Consider the following 20,075-nt stretch of genomic DNA (forward strand, 5'->3'; position numbering starts at 1 on the left):
GCGTAAATATTAATATGACGGCGGAGTTGAAACTTAAAATAAATACATGTAAAAAAATGAAGACACCAAACTCTATGAATTAAAATGAAGTCTAAATATATTTTTTTATATATATATAATATCATAAGGTGGCAAACGAGCGAGCGGTCACCTGAAATCGCTGATATAGCGAAGTGACCGTTGCCCATAGACATACGCAATTGCATATGCGTTGCCTACCTTTAATCGACGGAGGGGAGTATGCACAGAAAGAAAATATTTTCCCTTCCCATGCATCTTCTCATCCGGAAAGTCCACTTCCACTTCCCATCCTTTCCCTATAAGAAAAATGGTGGGAAGGTAAAGAGGACTAAATTAGGCCTCCGGGACGCGCACTTATCAGACGAAACGTGGAATTGATTCCACTTGACGCCTGTCTTCTGTGTGGTCGTGGTATATCACAGGGCGAGCCGGGACAATTCGTGCGAATATGTTAAAGCGGGCTCTACCACTGTTCTATGACGGGATACCGTCAATGAATAAACGTCTAACAGCAATTTTATATTTATATTTAAAAATATATAAATATATCACATACATTACTACTAATCTTAGTCATTTCACTAATATTATAAAAGCGAATGTTTTGATTTATGTTTGTTTCAAGATATCTTAAGAACGGCTGAACGGATCTCGATGAAAGGCATACATATAGACGCTTGGAAGAATACATAGGCTACTAATTATGTTTTTAATTCCGCGCGGACGAAGTCGCGGGCGACCGTTTATATTATATATGTAAACTAATGCGAATAATCATGAATGTTTTATTCAAACAAGATGCGCGATCTTTTCGGATTATTTTGAGTATTGTGTACACGTCAGAGGATCTCTATCACGTCATAATATTTCAATCACGTCAGAATTCAGATGGTAGAGCGTGACGTATGAACCATCTGGTAGGTAATGAACAGAAATTGTAGACAATTTCGTCAAGACCGGACAATTCTAGCTTATAGTTTTCTCGCGAATCTATGTTCAAGTATTTTTACTAGCTGTCGCCCGCAATTAAATTAAATTAAGAAAAACTATTGTTCGCAGCGTAATGTTATATAGTCTAAAGCCTTCCTCTACAAATGGACTATCCAACAAAAAAAGAATTTTTCAAATCGGACCAGTAGTTCCTGAGAGTAGCGTGTTTAAACAAACAGACAAACTCTTCCCCTTTATAATATTAGTATAGATAAGAGTAGGGGGCAAGCGTGCTGCGAGAACATCGTACATTAACAGAGAAATTGCAAATTTTTCCAATCCAATTTTGAAAACTATTTAATAATGTGGTCTTCACTATTACAGTATTTTACTTTTTAAGTTATTGTTAATGAATTATGTAAGATTTTAATGAAAATATATAAGTGACAAAGACTAGATATGATGATATTTCTAAGTTGTACGAAATCAAAACATTGCATCAACTTAGACGTAACTTAGCATAGCAACCTTATTAAGTTAACCGCAGCAAACAATGCATCATATTTTGATAAAACCAGGAAATTCATAACAATTGCAAATAAACATGAATCATATTATCTTTTTTATTTAAATAACTGTCGTATTGTATTCAACATAGTACGTACTTTGTGAAAGAGGATATGTGTTGGACGAGGGTAGACTCGGATATGACGGCTGATAGAGATGTATGGAGGAGTGGTACATACTGTGGCGACCCCCAATAGGGATAAGGGCAGGTTGATGATGAGTACGAACCATGTCCTTTTAAAGGCAAGGTTATATAGAAACTTTTTACAGCTTTCTTTTTAAAATATGAAACTGTAAACCGCAAGGGGCCAGACGGGGTTACGAATGACGATAGACAATCGGGACTATGTTTAGACGCTAGCAATGCGTGTACATCTGTCTGTCTGTTGCTTGTAAATATAGACAAGATTCGCGCGTGACGTCACGATACGTCACAACCTTGCTACTGACGTAGATCTACTACGCATTTATAAATATTCAGTTTCAAAATAGCGTGGATGTAGACATGAAGCGTCTTGTCTTTTCATCATCATCAGTTTATACGTCCCAACCGAGGGGAGCTCGGAGCCTACCGTAAGTCAGTGACTAGGCACAGTGCAAGACTTCACACATATCTTTGAATTTCTTCGCAGATATGTGCAGCATCACGATGTTTTCCTTCCCAGTAAGAAAGTCGGACAAAGGTACATTTGTAAATCGGTAAACACATTGGTACATGGTGGGATTCGAACACAGGTCCTGCAGAGTGCTTAACCCATGAGCTGCCCACGCTATTGTCTTTTAAATAACGATAACACAAGCTTTAATTGGTATATCCTTTATTTAACTAACGCTGTACAAGCACATCACGAAGCTATACGCATTCCACGACTTTGTCTCCCACAGGATCTTACTGAGGGAACATTATTCGCTTGATTTACAAAGCAAACGCCGGCGCGCCGACGCTCATTGACGCGTCACTAGGGTTGCCACAAACTTATAATTCTTTTTGTAGTAAATAATATTTATGTTATATATATCCTCTATATATATATATGGAATAGGTATATATTTAAATTCAATTTCAAGTAAATTTATGCATAGTTTTAAGAAATGTTGATTCATGTTCGTTTTTAAGATGTTTTAAATATTTTATACCATTAAATGAGTTGACATTGACAACCCTGATAGCATCAACTTGTATCCCTGACAGAATTAAAACAATTTCAACAACCATCGACGGCATTGACGATGTCGCGTTTCAGTTAATATACACAAGGCAAAGTTAATCTCGGAAACCCGGCGATTTTAGTATACAATGTCATAGAGACATCGTCATCGGAATTTTGTTGAACATCCTGAGACCAATCGTTTCGATTTTCAATACTAAATAAATAACCGATCGAATATATGATTTATGTCGACAATTTAATGTTATGTGAAGAAGCTCTTCGTATACGTAACTTTCCTTATATACGAAGAGCTTTAATTTAATATTTAAACATGTATTTTAAGGATAAATATATTTGGATTACAAATGATTTCACTTACCCAACTCAATAGAACTTTGCTACTTTTTATGATTCTATATTCTCCAAGCTTACCTGAAAATAAAAAGACAAACATTATAGTTTTGTGTAAATCTTGCTAATATTATAAATGCGAATGTTTAGATGGATGTTTGTAACAAGGTATGTTCAGAACAGCTGCACGAATCTCGCTAAAATTTCGCATATATATTAAACATAGTCTGAAAGAAAACATAGGCTATTTATTATAAGTTTTTTTTAATTTTCGCGGGCGATAGCTAGTAGTAAAACTATTGTATTTTATTCGTCCAATATTTTGCCTCTTGTAGTCTTCTTTGATTATTCATTTCCTAGAATTTTCAGTCAGTTTATTTATTGTCTTCGAAACTTGATACAATATTCCACTTCCTACTGTGAGTTTATGAAACCAAACCCATTAAAAACATATTGTTATGTCTGTTTAATCAAAGATGAAAGATAGGGATGACGATATGTTTTATATAGAGATTTTGATATCAGAAACCCACGGTTAATGTATCAAATTTATATTGTCGTAGAAAACCAGAGTTAGAGTCACGAGCGATTTTGAAAACATCTTACTAATATTATAAATGCGAATGTATAGATGGATGGATGTTCGTTAAAAGGTATCTCCGAAACGGCTCAACTGGCCTTGCCTTGGCACAGATGTAGAACATAGTCCGGAAGAACACCTTTTTAAATCCGTCCGGATGGAGTCTCGGGCGACATCTAGGTTAGGTTAGGTAGGTTATATATATATTCAAAATACTATTATGCAAACGTTTATTATTCATTTAAATAATAAACGTTGTCCTGTGTCGGTCACTTTGAAGTTGAGTGCGTATAATTTAACAAACAATGACAGCTTTTGTTACGCCGCTCAATTTTACTACGTACTTTAAAGTTTGCTTTATTTGATTGATCTCTACGTATTCTTGTTAAACCTAGTTGTATTACCAACCAAAATTAATATTTAATTTTTGAAATCGAACCAAAAAATATTGTAAAGTACCGAGTGTTTTATTTTTTTGGTTTCAGAGAACACCCTGTATTTACATTTATTGTACATCTTATGAGTCCTTAACCCTTAATTCGATGGTGTCCAGTGTGATGAACAACTAATTAAAAAAATCTACTGAACTAGTTTATAGAAAATTACGTTAGTATGACTTTACTAAAAAAAACAGGTTTTTTGGTACAAAAAATTTCGTTGAATTAAGGGTTAATAGTGTATTTGCCATAGTACTCCCTGGCCAGGTCTCCCGTTAACCCAGAGCTTCACCTGGACCCATAACATTGATTCATTTTTTTTATAACAGAAGGGGGTAAACGAGCAGCGGGAACACCGAGGTGTTCAACGACGCCCATGGACATCACCAATACCAGAGGAACCGCAGATGCGTTTAGCTGGCCTTTGAGATGGTGATAAGCTCGCTTCTTGAAGGACCCTAACTCGTAGCGTAGTCATTCCGAATGAAAGACAGTCCAACCTGGATAAGGGAAAGTCCAAGCTTGTGCAATATTGCAGCTGCATATCTCTCTAATCCGAGTTTTTCGCACATAGAGGTCTTCGGGACTGGATGAGTCGTTTATAGAAGCCTCTCGCTTATGGAGGTTCTATTGAATTGGCATATATCTATCCTACGCCCGCGATTCCGTACATGCGGTATTAAAAAATTAATAAGTAGCCTATGTCTTTTCCAGACTATCTATACTATAATAATATTATAAAGCGGAAGAGTTTGTTTGTTTAAACGCGCTGATCTCAGGAACTACTGGTCCGATTTGAAAAATTATTTTTTTGTTCGATAGTCCATTTATAGAGGAAGGCTTTAGGCTATATAACAGTACGCTACGAATAGTTCTTTTTTTTAATCCCGCGCGGACGGAGTCGTGGGTGACGACTAATGTTCTATATATGTAGCAAATTTCATGAAGGTCCGTTCAGCGGTTCTGGAGATATTGTCTACATCCATACATCTATGTAAACTTTTTTATTTATAATATTAGTAAGATTATCGCTATATGTAGTGCAATTAGTGTTTCGTATGAGGTGTGATAAATTGAAATTGTCGCCAGAGGCCGCGCATGAACTCCATCGTAATGAACATATACGCACAACTAGAATGTTCCTTACAAGAGTACGGTGACCATGGCTTTAGTGTTTGAAGTTGTCCTAAAGTATATAACGTTGAAAAGTATTTGACTTGATACAAAACAATTAAGAATTCATACAATTGATAAAAAATACTTATATAATCTCCATGCGTTATTTCTCCAATAGCTCCTAGACTATAAGAAAGAAAAAAAAAATGAAATTTTAGTATCATAATTTAGGTATGAATTTTAATTATTAAAAATGATTCTTATCTTCATTAATAACATTTCGTTTGCACTATGACATTATGTTTGACAATTGGATGCATTGCCTTGCCTTGCAATGGAGGATACATGCCTAAAGGTACGCGTCGGACGAACCGCATGCACGTCCTGTAACGGATTTTGTTTTGTATGATTTTACATAACTCTGCATCCATCATCCGAGCCGCACGCTTCGAATGACAAAGCAAATCCGTTTAATCCGTGCGTACGTGATGCTGTTATTAGTTAAAAAAATAGTTTTCTTACTATTGTCCTTATTTCTAATAAACAAATATGTACACCCTAGGCAATACAGAGTACAGTGTTAAGGACGCGACAACCAGGTCAAGAGGAGAGACTCACATACAGAGCGCTGCGACCGGTTTCTCTCATGCATGAGAGGTACGCAGATATAACGAATTTTTATTTGGCGTAATTCTGGCACACCTCTTCAAATATTTTTATTGATTACTACTTAATTAACAATTTCGTTAGCATATAGATTTAAGGTAAATAAATTTAAACTTTGAACTTAAAATGATTCAATGATTTTAAGCACAGCGCCATCTAGCGACATACTCTGGTACTTTGTAGTGTTAGATTTTTTACAGTTTTGCAGCAATAGATGGAGTTATTATTATCAGTACAATTAAGGTTATTCAAAAGTAATTAATTAAGATAAAGGAATGGGAAGTTATGTAATTAACATAACATGTAATAAAGGAAGCATTATTTATACAAAGCGATAAATTTAATTGTTTTAAATTCACGCACTGTTTCAGCATACATTATTGTTTATTAAATACATTGGGGGGGGCGTCCATAAATTACGCGAGGTGTTTTTTTTATTTTCTGCTCCTCCCTACCCCTGGTGAGATGTCGTGAGATTTTATTCAACCCATCCCTCAATCTCATGTCAAATCATCATTTCATCTCTCAAAAAGAAAAAAAATGCTTCGTTCTTTTGCTTTTTTTTGTTTCAATCAGAAAAAATTGCGTGATATTTGCCAAGACTCGACCCCCTCCCACCTTAAACACCTCACGTAATTTATGGACGCCCCCTTTTAACCTTAAATATTAAACAAAATAAAACGTGTAAGCAGTATCAATAACTTAACCTTAATTTAAATGACATCAAAAAAACCCGAATGAAGACTTCATTTTTAAAATAGCGCCATCTAGTGAAATTAAAAATAAGCAGATCATTTCACCATTCCCAACGAGCTCTTAAAAACTGTGTCATGTACAAAAATTAAGGAAAAGATACTTGGCAGAGTATATATGCTGTAAATGTATACTGCAAATAAAAAACAGTTTCAAACATGTGTGCTCATTTTTTCATGCCCGTTTTTTAAACTAGTGAAACCCCCGCGAAGAGTGACAGAATTTATTTAGTACATATCTTTGCTTAGTCCATTTCTCTATATTCAAAGATATCATTCAATGACGTTCAATATACTCTGACGTTGGAATCAAACGCTGATTGAACTCATGTATTACCACAATCAATACCCATTTGCTCCAATTGACTTACTATTTTGCATCAGTATTAATCATGTACTGTTCCAACTAGCTGTCGTCTGCGACTCCGTCCGGAATTAAAAAAAACAATTAGTAGGTTTTGATGTGTCAGATAGCAATCTGCATCGCAGTAATAAATCTAAACATCGCGAAATCTTCTGGATGTAAGATGGATAGGTTACAGAATATAGAAACGATGACGGGTTGGGAAAGCTGACCACTACCTTGTGGGATGGAAGCTAGGCAGAGAGAGAGAGAGTAGGTTATGTGTTCAACCAGATTATGTTCTACATCTATGCCAAATTTGAGCAAGATCCATGCATCCGTTCTGGAAACACCTTCAAACAAACATCCATCTAAACCAGTGGTTCCCAGACTTATTTTGTCTACTGCCCACTTTGACAATAAATATTTTTAGCGCCCCCATATTTTCACATATTTAAACCACTATAACTTTAAATTAAATAAATTAATTATGACCTACATATACATATTAACGTAAAATTCTAAACGAAACTTTTACTATAACCCGCAACTTGAAACCTGCAGCGCCCAAAAGGGGGCGTTATCGCCCACTTTGGAAAAGACTGATCTAGACATACGCATTTATAATATTATATTAGTAAGATTACGCTATTAAACACTTTCTAACTTCAACATAATCTGCCTCATTAAAAATCATGAAATCGACACTAAGGGCGCCCTTACTGTACATTTAGTATGACATATTTAATCTGAAGTTCAGTAAGTCTACGGAACTCCTTTTTTAATCACAAAGTAATTTATCGTTTTAAATTGAACTATCGTAATCATAAACAATATATATAACTTGCCGATGACAACCTTGTTATATTTTTTTTAACAGAACACATCGTCAAATAAAAATCAACTTAATACCAACAAAAATAAGGTCGAAAACACGGTGAGAAATTATTTCATCGAATGCATTTCGTTTGTTACAGCCCTAAGATAAATCTTAAAGTCGGTCAAGTTCACTGCTGCGTGCTGAATTTTAATAAGATCGTATGACGATAAATATAACATACTACCTGTCGCCAGCGACTCCGTTCGCGCGCTATTAAAAAAAAACTATTGGTCGCAGCGTAATTGTATATAGCCTTCGGACTAAAAATCGGACCAGTTCCTGAGATTAGCGCGTTGAAACAAACTCTTCCGCTTTATAATATTAGTATAGATGTATGTATATAAACGTATTTAAATCACAAATACATACGTCAATTGAACGAACATTTATATAAGAGAAACTAATAAGCAAAGTAAATAACACTAATTCGCTACCATTAAAGTATATAGAGTTTTATTGTTATACAAAACAAGTTAAATACACAAACTGTTTATGGTTGAATTATGTTTCCACTATCGAAAAACATATACAAAAACACACATGTAACAACATACCTTAACGTAACATTTTGCGAAGTCACTATTTTATCTTAGGTATGGGACACGTGTTCCGGAGTACATACCAGCAGTTAATTTTGGTATTAAGCGTAGTCTAGACTCAACTTCCGCTAACGCGACAAGCCACGTGATAAGAGCTAGTAATTAAGGTACAATCTTCATTAGTAGAAAATTTAAACGATTGCGATTCGATTTTTTTTTATAGATGCGTTCGGAAGCCCTAATTTTAGTTCTCTTTGCCTTCACACAATGTTCTTATATGTAAAGAGTGGGAAGGGAAACTGGTTTGACAAAGCGGGGTGGGTAGGAAGGGGGTATTCTCCTTCTGTGCATCCTCCGTCGATTGCGAATGTCTATAGGCAGCAGTCGCTTTACTTTTTCTTCGAATTTAGGTGTCTGCATGCTGTGCCACCTTATGAGATAAAAAGTTAGAAATTGCCAAGAGATAAGTTAAACAGATGCGTTTCCTACTTTAAAGGCCAAAGATATAGGAAAGGGTTATTTTCCTTTTCATCCCTTTAATGTCATTCCTTTGAAATATTAACTCTATTTATGGTAAGCGAAATCAAATGCACAATTTAATATCACCTAAGTATAACTAGACGATAAATTAGGCAAGAGATTGTGCAATGTCTCGGTCACGGAGCGTTTAGCAAGGTCGCTTTAGCTCGGTTTCGTTTAGATATTATTTTTTAGAACTTTCTAAGTAACAAGTATATCAAGTTTTAGTTAATCTAAAATTTATATTACTGTGTGTTTTCGACACCAAAAATCTCAATAAAACATATTGTCATATCTGACTGTCATCTACATATATAAAAGAAAGTCGTGTTAGTTACACTATTTATAACTCAAGAACGGCTTTACCGATATGCCTGAAAATTGGTGAGGAGGTAGCTTACAGCCAGGAGACGGACATAGGATACTATTTATTCATTTTTTTTATTTTTAGAATTTATGCCTTGAAGAGCTGCTTTTTATTTAACTTACTAATATTATAAATGCGAATGTTTAGATGGATGTGATGTGGATGGATGGATGGGTGGACTACACTATTTTTTTTATATATCCACGCGGACGTAGTCGCGGGCGACAGCTAGTATTTTATATTGTTTGATAGATAAAGATTTATAAAATATTACTGCGTCTTGTTTGTATTAATTAAACGCTTCATCAATTGATCGCAATTGCGACCGGCTGGCATAACTTTATTATGATTCACAAATGCATTTTGATACGGAGCCAGATTTGTAAGTCTAAGAAATATTAAACAGGAGTTTAATCTAAATATTACCTTAAACAAATATGTTCACATCTTATTTATTTATGAACATTTAGCAACCCAGTTAACACGTTCAATGCGAACTAAGGTCAAAAAGGCCAATGCACTAAAAGCAAAGATTCTGAAACGATGTTTAACGCCATACTTAACACATTGATAATTGTGTTTTCTTCGTTAATCGTCGCTTTCTGAGATCAAAAGCTCAGTATAAAAGACATCCCTTTCAATTTCTTTGAAAAAAACAGAGATAATGATAAGTTTTAATAGGGGATTCTGGTCTCAGAAACCTACAAGTAAGTCGACCACTTAGAACTATTGATTCTTGACTTTTAACAAGTTTTATAATTCCTTTGTCAATGTCATGGCCAACTCTCGGATACTTTAAAGATTTAGGGCCTTACTATAAAAAAATTGACATTGTTTCTAAATACATTTTTACTCGTAGTCTTTCGAAATGAGTTGAAATGAAATATTTGTACCGAAAGTGGAGTGGTGATATTTACGGCGAAACTTGAACTTCTATAATATCCTTCACCGGCGTTTAAAGGGTTAAAATACATGTTTAACAGTAAATTAACTTTACTCCAAATGCTGTAGATAATCTTACTAATATTATAAATGCATCCATAGATGGATTGATGAATGTTTGGTTTAGTTAAAGGTATCTCCGGAACGGCTGAACGGATCTCGATAAAATTTGGCATACATATAGAACATAGTCTGGGAGTACACATAGGCTACTTATTAAGTTTTTTTTTTAATTCCGCGCTGACTGAGTCGCGGGCGACAGCTAGTCAAAGATAAATATGAGCGATCGGCATAACAAAGCTATCTATTTTGGCAACCGCGCGGGCCTCACTTGGCAGTAACACAAATCCTATGTATTAGCAATCTATTTCAGATTTCTGCCCGTTACTAGCAAGTTCAAGGATTCAAGATTTATGTACGTGACTGTCTAGTTTGATTTATAATAGTGAAGTTTTGTCACTACTTTAAACAGATTTTAGCATATCTAACGCCCTGAATGAGATTTTGCGGCGCCCCCTTTTTCTTAAGGAAATCTTTCAAAGATTCAGGCATCCGTATATCCGGCGCCCCCTTATGTCCGGCGCCCTGAGCCGTCGCACCACCCGCTCTAACCTAGTGCGACTACTCGCTTGCGGATGTCTATGGGTAGCGGTCCCTTCGCTATTTTTACGAATTCAAGGGATATAAAAAAATGTTATTGTAAGAAGACTGATTTTTTTAGACTACATAATTCTTAATATATATTTTCATATCGTTCTAACGGTATCGTATCGTTCTTACGGTGAAGGAATACATCGTGATGCTGCACATATCTGAGAAGAAATTCAAAGATATGTGTGAAGTCTTGCACTGGGCCAGCGTTGACTATGGCCTAGTTCCCCTTAACTTAGGGTAGGCTCCGAGCTCCACGGTGTGGACGTATAGTGAGCAGATGATGATAGTTGTAACAGGACATTTCGATGTCAGGAAGTCATTGATAATTATTAATTTATACATAAATATTTATCAACTACAAGTTCTGTAAAACAATTCGCAGTTGTTAAAGAAAATGTAACATTGTGTGATCTTGATGATAACAGTTGTTTTGACAAATAATGATAGCGTCTCTGATAATCCAAAGATAGACCCAATATAAACTAAGCTCAAATATTTTCTCTCTGTGCATCCTCTCCTCCGTTAATTAAAGGTAGGCAACACATATGCAATTGCGTATGTCTACGGGCAACGGTCACTTCGCTATTTCAGCGATTTCAGGTGGCCGCTCGCTCGTTTGCCGTAATATATTTTGCGAATTCAATTTATGTAGTCATCTTAGTGTCTTCATAAAAAAGCAAATTAATATATTTGCGTATTAGTTTTTTCTATATACTGGAACTCGGAGCCCTAAGTTAATTGACTTGGCCATAATCAACCACGCTGGCGCAGTGCGGGTTGACTTCACACATCTTTGAATTACTTCTCAGATGTGCGTTGCATCACGTTATTTTCCTTCACCGTAAAATCGTTTGATAAATGTATACACTTAAATCGAAGTCGAACACTGGTACACGGCTAGATTTGAATCCAGGACCTGTGTGACAAGTCAAGTGCTTAATTCCTGAGCCACCGACGCTCTTCAAATATGGAATAGGTATTTAGCTGGTAATTAGACTAAAATAATGAGGTATATTACACCAGTATGTATGTACCAATTGGCTAGACGGTGTAGTTCACCTTGGGAACACTCCAATTGCCGACGTCGTGTTTTGACGGTTAGCGCTCTCTCACGATTTCTTTAGCAACTATGATATACCTTCCCAACTAAATACTTCAGTTTGATAGCTCTAGATAAATTGGTTGTTCTAAGTGGCAATTTAAACATTAGATGGAGATAGAGATTTTACAGTAGTAGAGCCCGCTTTAACATCTTTGCACGAATTGTCCCGGCTCGCCCGGTGAAATATCACGACCACACAGAAGACAGGCGTCAAGTGGAAGCAATTCCGCGTTTCGTCTGATGAGTGTGCGTCCCGGAGGCCTTATTTAGTCCAATTTTCCTTCCCACCCTTTTTCTTATAAGGAAAGGATGGGAAGTGGAAGTGGACTTTCCGGATGAGAGGATGCATGGGTAGGGAAAATACTTTCTTTCTGTGCATCCCCTTTGCCGTCGATTAAAGGTAGGCAACGCATATGCAATTGCGTATGTGTATGGGCAACGGTCACTTCGCTATTTCAGCGATTTCAGGTGGCCACTCGCTCGTTTGCTACCTTATGTTATAAAAAAAATAAACAAATTTCACTGCAGTGTGAACCCACGTCTATCACATAAATCCTTTATTTACCAAACATATAAACCCCATGAAACATTTAGAACCTGCAATATATACGTCAACTTTCGTCATTGCTTACGTTTTATTTGCGAACAGATACGGTAATCTGTTACTATGAAAACATAACCATAAATGCTTGGATGATATTTCTCCAAACATTTGGCAAATCATTTCGTCGCCATTATTCACACCGTCCGTGACGTAACTCCTTCAATAATTTGACGTGACGTCACGGAGGACTTCATCATGCAAGAGTACGCACTATTACGACCCACAATGAGGAAGAATCATGCTTTCATTCAGTATTCAAATACTAGAAACAAGGAAACAATCTATTTCATTTACTACAAAATTAACAATCTTACTTACAAATATTATAAATGCGCATGTTTGGATAAAAGTTTGTTATAAGATATCTCCAGAACAGTACAACAGATCTCGATGAAAATTGGCATAGATGTAGAACATCATCTGGAAGAACACATAGGATACTAATTAAGTTAAATTCCGTGCAGTCGGAGCCGCGGGCGACAGCTAGTTTAAAACAAAATCGTGGGACAATCTTTGCCAAGTTCTTGCTTATTGTTTGAAATAATTCAATAATATGTTTATAAGCAGCAACAGTGGTAGAGCCCGCTTTAACATCTTCGCACGAATTGGCCCGGCTCGCCCGGTGAAATACCACGACCACACAGAAGACAGGCGTGAAGTGGAAGCAATTCCGCGTTTCGTCTGATGAGTGTGCGTCCCGGAGGCCTAATTTAGTCCTCTTTTTCTTCCCACCCTTTATCTTATAAGGAGAGGATGGGAAGTGGAAGTGGACTTTCCGGATGTGAGGATGCATGGAAAGGGAAAATATTTTCTTTCTGTGCATCCTCTCCTCCGTCGATTAAAGGTAGGCAACGCATATGCAATTGCGTATGTCTATGGGTAACGGTCGCTTCGCTATTTCAGCGATTTCGGGTGACCGCTCGCTCGTTTGCCACCATATGATATAAAAAAAAAAAAAAAGCGGACAGTTTCGCGGGCGACAGCTCGTGTTTGCATAAAGCAGAACACGTGCCGTCATTCAATCCCACAGAACTATTACTGGAAACTCCTCTCCCCCTTCCTCCGCACCTGGACTTTGCACTACGAAATAAAAATATGCGAAGGTCAAATTGAATCTTCTAAGAAATATCGCGCAAACAAAACAAAGACGCAATGGATACAAAAGGAATGTATTTACATACTAAATCTAACACACACTTGACGCCTGTTACCCAGAGAGGTAGACAGAGACCACGAACCACCATCTGGCAAGACCAAACCTCCGCCACTTCGCCATTTCGGGAGACGGAGCGTGACGGAGAGTGAGTCGCGTCGGTTTTTCCCGGAAATTAACATATATACTTGGATTTTTTTATTTACTCTTACAACGAAAAGAGATGTAACTGTATTCGAGTGATTGAAATATCTTTTACCGTGAGTTTCTGAGGCAAAAACCAATATGTTTTATAGAAATATTTGGTCTCAGGAATCTTTGTGTTTTTGTAGCAAACTAGCCTAGCTTGTGACTTCGTCCGCTTGAAATTCTGTCTTTGGTTAGCTTTTTAATTATTTAGTCTATTGCATTCCGCTTTCAATTGCTAATTAAGACCAATTAAATCGCTGAAACAAGTATCATCAAGTTGTTGTTATTTTCACAAACAATCACGTGATACATTCAAACATAATGAAACAATTTCATCTATTATACCTTTATCTTGCTTAAAACTTAGTAGCGACCGCGTGATAACACGTCAACTGTCAAAAATGTTTTACGAGACCAAACAAAAACAAAGCGGTACGTTGCCCTGGAAACGGTACATACATCCCGATCACGAGGTCGGGGGTTCGAATCCCGACATTCGACTATTGTTTTAATCCATATCCTAGCACAAGCATAAAGCTTAGTTGGAATGGTAAAAGAAATATTAGGAAATTTACAAAAAAACTGCTAATATTTAAAAAAAAATGTTACTAATATTATAAATGCGAATGTTTAGATCGATGGATGAATGTTTGTTATAAGGTATCTTCAGAACGGTACAACGGATCTTTATAAAATTTTACATAGATGTAGAACATAGTCTGGAAGAATACATGGGCTTACGTTACGTTTTTTATCTTGCGTAGTTAATTGCACACATTACTTACATCGTACATTATATATATCGTATGGGTAGCGATCACTGTCCACATTATTTTTGCTAGAGAGATTTGCTATTAGGATTTCCACCTTAATTCTTTGTGGCCTTTAGCATAAAAGGTAAGCCATTCGGGTAATAAAATGGAAGTAATAAATTGAATAATTAAAGGACATCATCCCCACTACACACAGTATAGGTATGTTCAGAGATGGTGAAGATCGTCCATTATGATTTTTGAATTGGTAGTAATAACGCTACCAAGGAGGCCGTCGTCTGACTAGGGTTGTCACACTTATTTTAAAATGTTCATTTTTTTATTTAAGTAACTAAATATCACGGCTCCACTTACCCTGAAGGACTCCTGTAGGGTATAAAACAAGTCGGTACCTACATTGACGTAAACGGAAGTGAAGCTGTGATTTTAGTATAGTTTTTAATTTATACAATTATAAGTTTCTTCAGATATATAGGTACTGTGTATTTTGCCTATTAAGTCATTAAAAAAAAACTAAATTCAGATGTGTTTCTAAAATAATTTAATTATTTATTCTTGGACCTCATATAGTGCAGCAATTAAATAATTCTAGAGAAAGTTATCTTTAAAAGGGCTGACAAAACGACAGATAAAAATATTTGTTTTACGTAGCAACCCTATATACAGTTTAAAGCACATAGGTTTGAATAAGGAGTTGCAATACGCCACGCGCGGACCGCGTGTCTCGCTACCTATTGCGAACATCGAATATGTTCCGTTCTTCAAATCAATACCTTTATATCTACAGTTCATTTTTAACTAACCTCCGTAGTATTATGATTATCAGATCATGGCCATCTGTAACCATTAGTAGATAATAAAAAAAAGAAAAAAAAGCGCGCTTGTCAAAATCTTACTCCAAATTTCTTTTTATTTTAATTTTCTTCTAGTCAGCCAATGTTATTGTAGTGTAGTCAGTTTGTTCACTTTAAAAAAAATAGTCGCTATTAAAAACAAACTTAATTAGTAGCCTTTGTGCTCTTTCAGACTATGTTCTACATCTATGACTTTCAGCGAGATCCATGCAGCAGTTCTAGAGATACCATCTAACAAACATCCATCCAAACATTCGCATTCATATTAAGTTACGAATTATAAATAAAAAACAATCATATATCATAATTTGAAATACATCGTAAATAATAAAACACTGTCATTCTTGAAATACAATGTACGTGTATCGGCAGTGGAAACAGTCAACCGCGTGGTTTGTTAGCAAACATTACGAAACGCAGTCACGTTACTAGACACATTTAAAGTGAAATAAAGAATTATTTTATCAAAGGAAGTTTACAGATAACCTATTATCTGCTCAGATGTAATGTAAATATTGTATTTATGTACAGGTGTTGTAAATATTTACTTACAAGACTGCATGATGGGCACATTTACATTGCGAGACGTTATTTGGTAATTGGGTGAAAAACTGAAAGTACATGTAGGTGGCGCTAGCGTCAACAGAAATCTGTCAACTGTCAAAATATTAAAAAAAAATGTATTCCATTTTTCATTCTTTTGTTACGTTTATGATCTCCTAGCGGTCGCCCACGACTCATTCCACGATAAATTAAAAAAAAACATAATAAGTAGCCTATGTGTTCTTCCAGACTATGTTCTATTTTGTGCCTAATTTTATCGAGATCCGTTCAGTAGATACCTTCAAACATCCATCCATGTAAACATTCGCATTTATAATATACTAGCGGTCGCCTACGACTCCATCCTCGCGGAATTAAAAAAAAACATAAGAAGTAGCCTTTATATTCTTTAAGACTTATTCTATATATGTGCCAAATTTCAGCAAATCCGTTGAGCCATTCTGGAGATACTTTCATACATCCATCCATCTAAACATTCGCATTTATAATATTAGTAAGATTTGTTAACGATGATATAGACAAGTCCTTATCGGTATAACGATTTCTTTGTCTTGTTAAAGTCTTCTTTATCAAAATTACAGATAGTAAAATCCAAAAAAAAGTCATTGAAAACGCACAATAAACAAGTGATGTGCGAAAATTTGCAAATAGTGGAAAATTAAAAACTGCATTTTATAGGATTATGAATCTTATTCAGACGATATAAGGTTTAATTTGTATCATAGCGGGTTTGATTAGACGGATGTAAGACATAACAATTTTGTTTGCTTTAATTATTTTAACGTCAATGAATAAATTTATAGTAATTTTTAGTACTTTTGAATCAGGTCTGTTATAATACTAGCTGTCGCCCGCGACTACGTCCGCGAGAATTAAAAAAAAACTTAATTAGTAGCCTATGCGTTCTTCCAGCCTGTGTTCATGTATGCCAAATTTCAGCGAGATCCAATCAGCCGTTCCGGAGATACCTTGTAACAAACATCTTAACATTCGCATTTATATTAGTAAAGATTTTTTTATATCATAAGGTGGCAAAAGAGCGAGCGGCCACCTGAAATCGCTGAAGTAGCGAAGTGACCGTTGTCCATAGACATACGCAATTGCATATGCATTGCCTACTTTTAATCGACGGAGGAGAGGTTGCACAGAAAGAAAATATTTTCCCTTCCCATGCAGCCTCTCATCCGGAAGGTCCACTTCCACTTCCCATACTTTCCTTATAAGAAAAAGTGTGGGAAGGGAAAGAGGACTGAATTAGGCCTCCGGGACACACACTCATCAGACGAAACGCGGAATTACTTCCACTTGACGCCTGTCTTCAAGATTTTAAAATACCAAATAAATAGAATGGACATATTTATAATACATATAAAGTAAGGGCCAATAATATGAGCTGAGACATTCTTCAATTAAATCAGTAATGGGGTACATCGTACAGTAATGGTCGCCTTATCTCTGCGTAATGAACGTAAGTCAAACATAACTCATATCGCCTTAAACAATTATAACAATTGTTTAAACATATAAAGAAGTTCTTGTTAGATGAAATAAATATCTTGATAAATTATTTGGTGATATCATATTTCATATTGCGATTTATAAAATTTTATTAGTGCGACTTTCGAAACTCAACATGGCGCTACATTCAAAATCATAAGGGAACATACTCATACAACTTGACTTATTTTTTTAGTTTTTCCGACCCCTCCCTCCCCTCGGTGACTACTCGTAGTACATGCCAAGATCCCCCCCCCCTTTAGTTTTTACGTAGCAATTCATAATTATGATTTTTAATCATTTCACAGGTAAAATGTAAAAAAAAATAATTTGGCTCATACTATTCTTTATAGCATAAGACTGCATGCATTCTTAAAATACTAGTGAATTATGTATTATGAAAAAAAAAATAAAGTAACGACTACGTGACTAAAATATAACTTTGTGAATGAATTACTTCGATATATTTGCCGGTTTTTTATGATTTGCCAGCGAAAGTTTCAAACTGGCAGCGTAAACGATATGCCGGTAACATATGTATTAAAAAAAAACAATTGGCAAACAACGAACGCAATTCCAGCCAGTTCACGCATCACAATTGTTAATTGACCTGCCACAGAGTAAATACACAGACATTTGTTTGTTATAAATAAAAAAAAATAAAAATCATGTACAACGCAAACCAGAATTACTAGTATTTAGAAAGTCTAGACACTAGTCTTGCTACCTGAACTGTCGTGCATTAGTGTCTTATCTTACTAAAAATAAATGCGAAAGTTTAGATAGATGGATGTTTGTTAGAAGGTACCTTCTACCTCCAAAACTTCTGAAAAGATCCTAATGACATTTGACATGGATGTAGGACGTAGTCTGGATGAACACATAGGCTACTAATAAGGTTTTTTAATTCCGCGCGAACGGAGGCAACAGCTAGTAGCTACGTTATGCGAGAGTAAGACAAACGTATACGTAACAAGTGGCCCAATAAGAACTTTTCCCCCTTGAGTAGATCGAACCCCAGGCCGATTGTCCCAAAGAGAAACACCCTGCCACATGGGTAGACGGATCTTATGGATTTTAGGTTTGTCGATGTGCACAGACTGTTTAAATAGCGTTATTTATCTCATATATAAAATTCTCGTGTCACAATTTTCGTTCCCATACTCCTCCGAAACGGCTTGACCGATTCTCATGAAATTTTGTGAGCATATTGAGTAGGTCTGAGAATCGGCCAACATCTATTTTTCATCCCCCTAAATGTTAAGGGTAGTCCACCCCAAATTTTTATTTTATTTCTTAGAAAACACGCGGACGGAGTCGCGGGCGGCAGCGAGTATATTTATATAATTGGTTTAATAATTAAAAAAAAGTTCTTTATCTAAATTTTTAAGAGAAAGCCATCATAGCTTTTTTGTGACTGAGTAGTCACTGTTTGATTTGAAGAGGCATTTACAGCTTCACCGGGCTTGACGTGGCCGAGCGCAGATGGCGCTTAGCCTGAACCTCGTTTAAGAGTCACAAGACTCGAGGGCTCCCCCAGGAGCCTCGGCTCGAGATGTTACTTCGTTATTGTTACCGGATTGGAAACTATCATAGTGTTCAAGTAACCAATAAAGACAAACTGAACATGACAGACAATTGTTTTGTTTACGTAATTTGTTTGTTTTTAAATAAAATATATTGTATATCCGTATCGTGATATATCAATATATTAAGATAGCTAGTATCTTTACAAAATTATTATATGATAACATCATTACGTTGACGAATTATTGACAAATTATATAACATATACGTAAAGGTCATCGACCTTTTGGTAAACATCGAATTATAGTTGCGATTTATTTTCTGATATTGCCAGCAGTAAGTCAGTAGTGCTGGCCTGGGATTGTATAGGCTCACTGGCACTTTGAGACTATCCTACTGTACTGGCATAATGTAAGCCAGTATACTGGCACAGTACAGTTCCCATGTCATTTTTTACTTTCAGTTACTATTGTATGTCTTTTCGAAGTCTACTGACAATATGTGATTCTTACGCATCCGCCAGTTTTTTTTTGTCGCGAAGGCCATAATTTAAGATTTAAAAAAATGTTTTATATGATAAAATTCAAGCAGTAAATATCAAAACAGGTTTGTCAAAAAAGAAACAAAATAAGGAACTAAGAATAAATTCTATTTTTTTTAACGAATGTTCCGTGTTAGTTGGTAAGGCTAGGTCTATGTTTAGTGCATGTAAATCACTACGTTTAAAGGTATTCCTACCGGATTCCACACGCGCCGCTTTCAAATAAATAAAACGGGGTCAATTTTGAAAGTCGTATTATTCTACAATATCAACAAATCTTCTTCGCATCAAACGTATTCCAGCTATTGTTAAACAAATCATCCGATATTGTTTAGTTCGAAGAAAATGACATTAATAAGTCGTTTAAATTTAGGCGGGAAATTTCTTATTTCGTTTTTTTTGATGTCGTGTGAAATAAAAAAAAAACAAATTGTGTGCACTAGGTTATGTTTAAAT

General features: G+C 35.8%; 1 protein-coding gene across 1 annotated transcript in view; it reads right to left on the reverse strand.

Annotated features, from left to right (window-relative positions):
* The window catches only part of LOC106118488 (transcription factor Mitf), a 74,195-nt gene that overhangs the window by 53,545 nt on the left and 575 nt on the right, over positions 1–20,075 (reverse strand). The window lies entirely within an intron of this gene.

The sequence above is a fragment of the Papilio xuthus genome, unplaced genomic scaffold (assembly GCF_000836235.2).
Source record: "Papilio xuthus unplaced genomic scaffold, Pxut_1.1 DF827570.1, whole genome shotgun sequence".
NCBI lineage: Eukaryota > Metazoa > Arthropoda > Insecta > Lepidoptera > Papilionidae > Papilio > Papilio xuthus.